This window comes from Bombina bombina, chromosome 11 (assembly GCF_027579735.1).
Source record: "Bombina bombina isolate aBomBom1 chromosome 11, aBomBom1.pri, whole genome shotgun sequence".
Classification (NCBI taxonomy): domain Eukaryota; kingdom Metazoa; phylum Chordata; class Amphibia; order Anura; family Bombinatoridae; genus Bombina; species Bombina bombina.
The window spans coordinates 199,582,405-199,591,027 of NC_069509.1; the positions used below are offsets into that span (position 1 = coordinate 199,582,405).

Here is an 8,623-nt window from a genome sequence, read left to right on the forward strand (position 1 = left end):
TGATTCTCTATATGCTGGGGTGCCACTCATGGGGATTTTGGCTCTTAACGTGGGCATGTTTTATGTGTGGTGTTTGTAATTTATATATGTAGACTGTTCTTGCTCACAGTGGGTTGATGTTTATATGTGTTTTCCCCAATTTTCGCACAGTTTAACCTATATGGGTGGTTTCCATATACATTTAGACAAAAGTTAAAATAACCCTGCCTACGCACCTTATGTGAATGATCATCTCTCCCCCCTCCCCCCATATAATGTACCTTCCAGTTAGGGAGGACTGCTTAAGCGGTTTATCTTTGTCATACCACAACCTTAATAGTAGTATATTCATTTCTAATGCCCACATTCAGATGGCTTCGGTTCTTAACTGTAAGCCACATACTTCTGCTTGTTCATTATGGTCTCTGGGCCTCAGTATGACATTTTGTTATTCTATTATATTTCCCTATATAATTTATCTACAAATAAACAGACCCAAAAGGTCTTAAATGCTCTTTACGGGGAATATCTCTAAGAAAACTGAAATAATTTGAGGTTTATCTTTTAAATATGCAGCTGTGTGTGTGCTGCGCTAGTTTTGACTGTTACAATTTATGTTTATTTTAAATACACACTACAAATTGATGTACTTTTATGCTGTGTCTTATAGCATGCTGATGATACTAATTTGTATGTTATGAAAACCTCAATAAAGATAAATATTTAAAAATAAATAAAAAAAATTACTAAACCCTCTAATCTAACACCCCTAAATTAAATGAAGTGTAGAGGACAGCGCCAAATGTTAAATGTACTTGCTCAATCTCTGTGTAGAACAACTGTCCAATATAGTAGTTTCTTAGTGGGAACAAGAAGATGGGGTTTTAGAGGGGGCGCCTCACATGGGGCTTTAGTACATTATAGAATTTGTAATCAGCCCCAAGGCAGAACATAGAGTGATCTGAGATGTCATCACAGAAAATGCAGCATGTCTGCAGAAAGAACAGCACTTCAACTTTACAGCGCTGCTCCACATTAGGCTGTTCTTTTTAAACAAAGCTGTTCTCTGGCTGCATTGTTTAAGTTTTCCTTAACACAGTGCATCCAGAGCAAAGTGCTGTTTGAAGACAACAGTCAAATATGCAGTAGTGCTGCAAAGCAGCAGTGTATTGATTGTTTGGCTCTCAGATTTTTGCAAGCTCGTTCCCTAGCTTTTCACAATCTGCAAAGTTTTTCTCTGACTGTAATATGTTCGTATGAGCAATGCACCTTTTTTGTTACTACAGTTCTATGTCAGACTAAGAGAAAAGGAAACAAATTAATTCAAGAGACATTTTACAATTACTATTTTTGTCTGCAGCTAATTTGCAATGCAATTTTCAACTACTGCACTAGATTATAAAACTTTAAATATTGCTTTATTCTTGTTTTTTTTTTTTTTTTAAATCTTTTATTTATTACATAAGCCATCAGAAAAATAATACACTCATACTGATCAAATAATATCTGCCACGCAGGGCACAATAACAAACTTTATATCAGAAATACATTGCAAGAAATTTCACATTTTTATATCATTTCTCCATAATTTGTCAGTATCTAAACAAAAACTTGGCTTAGAATTTTTTTTTATCCTAATACTGGAAAAAGGAAGAAGAGGAAAACCCGAACAAAGCGGGAAGAAAGAGAAAAAAAAAAAGAGAAAGGAAGAGAGAAAAAAAAAAAAAAAAAAGGGGGAAAATAAGAGGGAGACCCCTCCGACACCACCCCACTCAGTGTTTCCTATGTATAATATCTAATTCAATCTTGAAATTATTCTCTGTAACTGGTAATCCATGATGCCGGGAATTCATCATGTAACACTAACTCCATAAAGCTATCTGAACTTAAAAACGGAGATAGTATTCGTTTTTGAATAGAAGGTAAATATGACTTGATTATTGGTAACCAATCTAGCAAGAATCTTTTTATTTTATTTTCTTTGGCGGATTTTAAATGAAAAGACTCAAAAATTATTTGGTTTTGTATTCCCTGAGTAAGCATTGAAAAAGAGGGGGCCGATTTCGCTTTCCAGTTTTTTGCTATAAGATGTCTAGTCGATAATATAATTGAAGACAAAGTTTTTAGTCTCAAAGGAGAATTGCTAAGTTGGATATTGAGAAAGATAATACTCTCTGGTTTGAACAGTATGTCAACACCGTAATGTTTTTTTAACCAGAAGGATAATTTTTTCCATAATTGTATCAATCTTGGGCAGTAATAAAACATATGCAATAAATCTGCTTTAGGGTATGAGCAGCGAGGACAGTTAGCAGAATGTGAGATATACATTTTTGACAATTTAACTGGTGTTATATAGAACCTATTTAAAATTTTAAAATGTGCTTCTTTCCAACTTGATGGGACTCGACTCCTATTAACCAAGCTACAGCTCTGTTCTATTTCTCCCTCTTCTAGATTGGGACAATCTCGTGACCAAAATATAAAGGTGCTATTAAGAAAAATAAGGCTCTGTTTATTCAACATGATATCATACATAAGAGAAATTGAAGGTAATCCTATTTTGAATTTCAAGATACATTTTTTAATATCAGACCATGCCAGAGACCGGTCCAGGCCCCATGATTGGTTACTGACATAATGTCTTAGTTGAAAATAAGCAAACATGTCCTTTCTAGGGAGGCCGAATTGGACAACGAGAGACTCAAATGTATGGATGTACCCATCATTGTGAAAAATTTGATACATATTTATAAGTCCTTGGTGGGCCCATCTTTTGAATACGGCCTGGGTATGTCCTGGAGAGAAATCTATCGTGCCAATTATCGGGAGAAATTCGGAGAAAGAATAATCTAGTCCTAGAAGAGTACAAAGTTTTTGCCAGGCTTTAATAGTGTTTTTTATCGTTATCAGTCTACTAATATTAGATGGTAGGTCTTTATATGGGCAGTGTAAACTAGCTTTGATAGAGAAAGGATATATCGTAAAACTTTCCATAGACAGACAAGAGAATGTATTTGTGTCTGCTAACCAATCTATAGCAATTTTGGCTAAGCACGCAATATTATATAATTCGATATTAGGTAAGGCAAGACCAGCTGAACCCCGAGGGTGCATTAATTTTCTTAATGCGATACGTGGTTTTTTGTTCTTCCAGATAAATCTGGAGAATATAGAATATAATTTACGTAAATCGGAAGCAAGAAGGAATAAGGGTAGGTTCTGCAACGGATATAAAAGTCGTGGGAATATAATCGTCTTTATGACATTGACACGAGCAGACAGTGAAATAGGTAACGATACCCAACTTTCTAAGTCAGTTTTAATTTTTTGTATAAGCGGAGGTATATTGAGTTTATACCAAAGTTTAGGGTTAGCATGAATATGGATACCTAGATATTTCACTATTTCCGACGTTCTGAAAGGATGGATAAAATTTGAAAGACTGTTTTTCTTGATCCACATTAGTTCACTTTTATTGTAGTTAATTTTATAGCCGGAAAAAGAGCTAAAGGTATTCAAGCTTTTCATTACACTGGGGATTTCCTGTGCTACATTATCTAAAAAAATGAGAAGATCATCTGCATATATAAGAAGTTTTAAGACTTGGGTGCCAAACCTAATACCTATGATTGTCTCCCTAAGCCAAATTGCTAGCGGTTCTAAAGCAATGTTAAATAAAAATGGTGATAGGGGGCAGCCTTGTCTTGTACCTCTTCCTAGAACCAGCGGAGCGGACAGATTATTGTTGATGAGAAGGTATGAAATAGGATTATTATAAATATTATGTATAAATTGTGTGAATTGATTTTTAAAGCCAAATTCCTGAAGAGATCTAAATAGATAGTTCCATATAATCGCATCGAAAGCTTTTTCGGCATCCAGGCTAACTAACGCTATATCCTGATCAGGTTGTTCCTGTTCACTTTTATCAGCATTCGATAGGTAGTCTATACAAGTCAAAAGTTTACGAATATTTTTAGAAGAGTTTCGTGTGGACATAAAACCTGTCTGGTCAGGGTGAATTATTTTATCGAAAGAGATTGTGAGTCTGGAGGCTATGATAGAAGTTAAAATTTTATAATCTGTATTAAGAACAGATATAGGTCTATATGATGCAGGGTCTTCTGGGTCTTTATCTTTCTTCAATATTAATGAGATAATAGCTGCTGTAAAATTTTTAGAGATCTGTTGATTTTTACTGAAATAATGGTTAAACAATTTTTCCAGTGTCTCTACTATCTCTTCCGATAAGATTTTAAAAAATTCGGCCCGTAAGCCGTCGGGTCCAGCTGCTTTATTGAATTTGGTTTTATCTATTGCTTTCTTTATTTCATCTTGCGTTATCGGGCTATTTAGAGCGGACAGATCCGTGTCTGCTATTTTAGGGATATTCATCTTAGCCCAAAATATTTCTTCCTGTAATGTGTCAGTTTCCCTATTTGTATAAAATTGTTGATAATATGAGTGAAAAAAATCCCCAATTTCTTGGGAGTTTGTATATTTATTATTATCTTCTCTTATGGTCAAAATAAAAAAAAAAAATGTCCTATTTTTTGTCAGCTTAGCCAAATATTTAGCGGAGCACCCATGAAAACTTTTATAGTAGAGATTAATTTTCATTTCTTCTTCTTGTATTTTTTGTCTTATTACAATATCCCTTTCCTGTCTGGCTTTAAGATAATTCCTCCAATTTAGATCATTTCGGATATTGATATATTTTTTATATGTATTTTTGACTAGATTAGACATATAACTTTCTTGAGCAGTCGCTTTCTTTTTCTTAGAACACATATAGGCTTTAATCTGGCCTCTTAGAACCGCTTTTGCGGCTTCCCAAAATGTCTCTATCTTATTAAAATAAGAAATATTATTGGCACAATAGTCTCTCCATGTTTGTTTTAGCCATAAGGAAAATCTTGCATTATTATAAAGATATCTAGGAAAATAAAAAATTTGATTCTTACTCTTATTTTGAGTTAGTGAGGGAAGCAAGACCGATATACTGGCATGGTCCGAAATGACAATATCATTTATCTGAGGATCTATCTGAAAAATCGATAACGTTTCAGAGACTAGGATATAATCAATCCTTGAAAATGTTTTATAAGTTTTAGATTTGCACGTGAACGCGCGTGTATCAGGATTAATAATTCTCCAGATATCAACTAGTTTCATCCCATAGCAAAAGGATTTGAAATATTTAGCTTGTCGGTCATATTCTTTTTTATTTCTAGTATCAAGTCTATCAAGTTCAGTGCATATTGACATATTAAAATCGCCCCCAACTATAACGTGCTGATTTATATAAGGGAATAATTTAGTCTGGATTAGACTCCAAAATTTGGAAGAAAAGTTATTTGGAGCATATAGGTTACATAATAGTAGTTTTGTATTGTGGATTTGAATGTGAAGTAATATAAATCTAGTCTTAGGGTCTTTTTCAATGTTTAAGATTTTATACGCGAGGTTTTTGTTAATTAGAATAGCAACTCCACTTTTTCTGATTGAACAGGGGGTGGCTATGACTTCACCGACCCATTTAATTTTTAATTTAGGGATTTCAATATCTTTAAGATGAGTTTCTTGGAGAAAAGCGATACTGGGATTTAGCTTACCTAATCTTTGAATAATAGCTTTACGCTTTATTGGTGACGTTATCCCTCCGACATTCCAGGAGAGGAGTTTAAATTCCTCAACTAACCTTAAACCTGTAGAAATAATTGTCTATAAAAATATTTAAATTTTCTCTACCTTTTTTATCTAGAACTGGTTTAAGTAATGTATCAGACAAGAAAAAACTATCCTCATCTGAGAATGGTGGGGGGGGGAGGGGGAGAGAAAAAAAAAAAAAAAAAGGAAAAAAACCCATAGGAAGACAAGAGGAAAGAAGGGCCCTACCGAAAAAGAGACCGACTAAAAATACGACTGACACTGCCATTATGAACTATCAGCTATATATTTTTGCGCTACCTCTATAGAATCAAGAGTTATCCTATTACCATCTTTTATTATTACAATTCTTGCAGGATAAAGCAAACGTGCATTCTCTCCTCTGTTGATCAATTGGGTACAAAACGGAGCCATGTTTTTTCTTTTAAGGGTAGTTTCATTTGAAAAATCTTGGAATAGCAGAATTTTCTTGCTAGCTATAGTAAATGTTTCCCTTTCCTTAAAGAGTTTAAGCATTTGAATTTTGTCTTGAAATCTAAGCAATTTAAATATGCATATTCTATGTCTGGTTGTGCCATCTTGGTTGGTCCTTCTGGGACCAATTCTATGTGCTCTTTCTATTGATAACGGGAGTTGTTGTGGGGGAAAACCTAGAGCTTGTGGGAGTAGAGTGGATGTAAAATGTAATAAATCTTCATATTCGGGGGTGTCAGGTAGTCCGACAATTCTTATGTTGTTACGCTTGGAGCGATCTTCTAGGTCCTCCAGACGGTTTTGTAAGTGGCTAATTCTAGTGTCATGTTTTTGCAATACACTTTCATGTGTGTTAACTAGGTCCTCTAAATCAGAGATTCTGGTTTCTGCCTCTGAAATTCTATTAGCAAACTGTTTTACTTCAGTAGAAATAAGATCTAATCTGGATGTGATATTTGACAGGTCTTTTTTAATAGAATCAAATTGTGGTAAAAATAATTGGCTCAACTGTGTCATTAGAGTTTGTGTATCAGGAGGATTGACCAGAGCTTCTGAAATGAAGTCTGAACTAGCATCCATTTGTTTGCTTTTTTTGTCTTTAGGTTTTGCAGGCATTATGGGTGAGTGTTGTTTCACCTGCGTGACAAATCTTTCCATTAAAGTGTGGAAAGTGAAAAAAGTAAAGTGAATGTATATTTATCAGGGATTCAGGTAAGTGGGGTGACGGTTATTGTGTAACAATACAAGAAAAAAAAAAAAAAAACAGCCCCTTAGGAGGGCAGACAGTGTTTTTCTTACAGAGAAAAAGAAAAAAAAGAAGAAAAAAAAGTGGCAAAAATAGAGTGAAAAGTGTTTTTTTTTTTTTTTTATGTGTATTAAACCAGTGTGGCTAGAGCCTATTTGTATTAATAGATATGATATCTAAGACAAAAAGATATTTGTTTATCCTGATCTACAGATACTAGTCTTGTTCAGACAAAATTTAAGATATTTGACTTCTTAGCATACATACTCACTACTTTAGTTAATTGCTTTTAACAGCCATTTGGTATACAAAGAAAAAAAGACAGAAACCATATACACTTTGCTCAATAATAGATAGGTAAGAATATTTTGATTTAGTTAGTTGCTAGAATTGACCATCTTAGAAATGCATAAAACAGGTTATATTTAGAATAGAGAAAACCATAAGAAGAGCAGATAAACATCTAGTTATGAAGGCCTAGACCATCTATGATATCAGATTATTGTAGTAAACACATAACTTTTTGCGCACTGGAGCATAATTTAACAGGATTTGTGTTCTTTTTCTCGTTTTCTTCACTTTTTCTTTGTATATATATAACTATGACTTTAGCTTGCTAAGATAAAGCGATAAGATGTGCAAAAAACAGCTATTGTCTTATTCTACTAAAGCTACTTAATGTAGAATAAGTATCAAGCAAAAGAATGAAAAGGGTGGGGAAAAAAAAACAGTAGGGAACCAACTTAAATAAAATACTTGCATGTCCAGAAATAATGGAGACAGTTCTGTCTTAACAGATTCTTGCTAAGACCGGTTAACAGGGATACTACTAGACAACTAAATGACTAGGTAATTTTGTGAGAAGGCCAGGTGGCCAGTGATAACAATCCGTATGACCGTTCCAAGGAGAGAAGGAAAAAAAAAATCTTCTAGATGTTGAGGATTCCTCTGGTTAAAAGATCAATTTTCTTCTCCATAGGGTCAGCAAACATAGCTCCTGCGGTTCAAAAGATTTCTTTTACAAGCTTATAGGCGAATCGGAAGCCTCTCCACCTCGACAGCAGCAAAGGGTACCTATCGCCTTGACGACCTAGTAACTTCTTGCTCGATATGGGCCCTTGGAGCCGGGAAGCAACTAACAGTCACTCACTTTATTATCCTGCTATAGGGATAGACTGGTCTGGTAAGCATCTATAGCTTCTCTCGTGGGCTGTGGGTAACCTGGCAGTTTCACCGGCCGACGGCACGGAAGCAGTACCTGCAGAGCACTAAACTGTGGCCTTTATGTGATGGTAATAGGCCGTTAATGCTGTAGCGATGACAGTACCCGCAGATCACCAAGCTGTGGGAACGGTACCTGTAGGCCGCCAGACTGCGGCTTTTGTAGAAGCAGGAAAAACCTATCGCCTTGACAGACCTGCGACTTCTCGCTTTGTATGAGCCCTTGAGACCGGGCAACAGCTGACAGTCACTGACTTTGTTGTTCCGCTGTAAGAGTAAACTGGTCTGTTGAGCGTCTGTAGCTTCTCCTATCGACTGTAGGTAACCAGGCGGATTCACCGGCCAGCGGCACGGGAGCAATACCTGCGGATCACCAAACTGTGGCTTTTGTGTGATGGCAATGGACCATTAGTGTTGTAGTGAGCGTAGATTATTCAAGGTAAGGTGAGTCTCACTTCGAGGTTGCGTCTGAAGGATGTCTTTTAGACATGGTGTGGGGCCTTCGTCGGACAGTCTCCGTGGACCCGAAGG

At 35.5% G+C, this 8,623-nt stretch overlaps 1 protein-coding gene across 1 annotated transcript in view; it reads right to left on the reverse strand.

Moving 5' to 3' along the window:
- TMEM11 (transmembrane protein 11) overlaps window positions 1-8,623 on the reverse strand; it is a 73,448-nt gene that overhangs the window by 54,706 nt on the left and 10,119 nt on the right. The gene's annotated exons all lie outside the window — the stretch shown is intronic.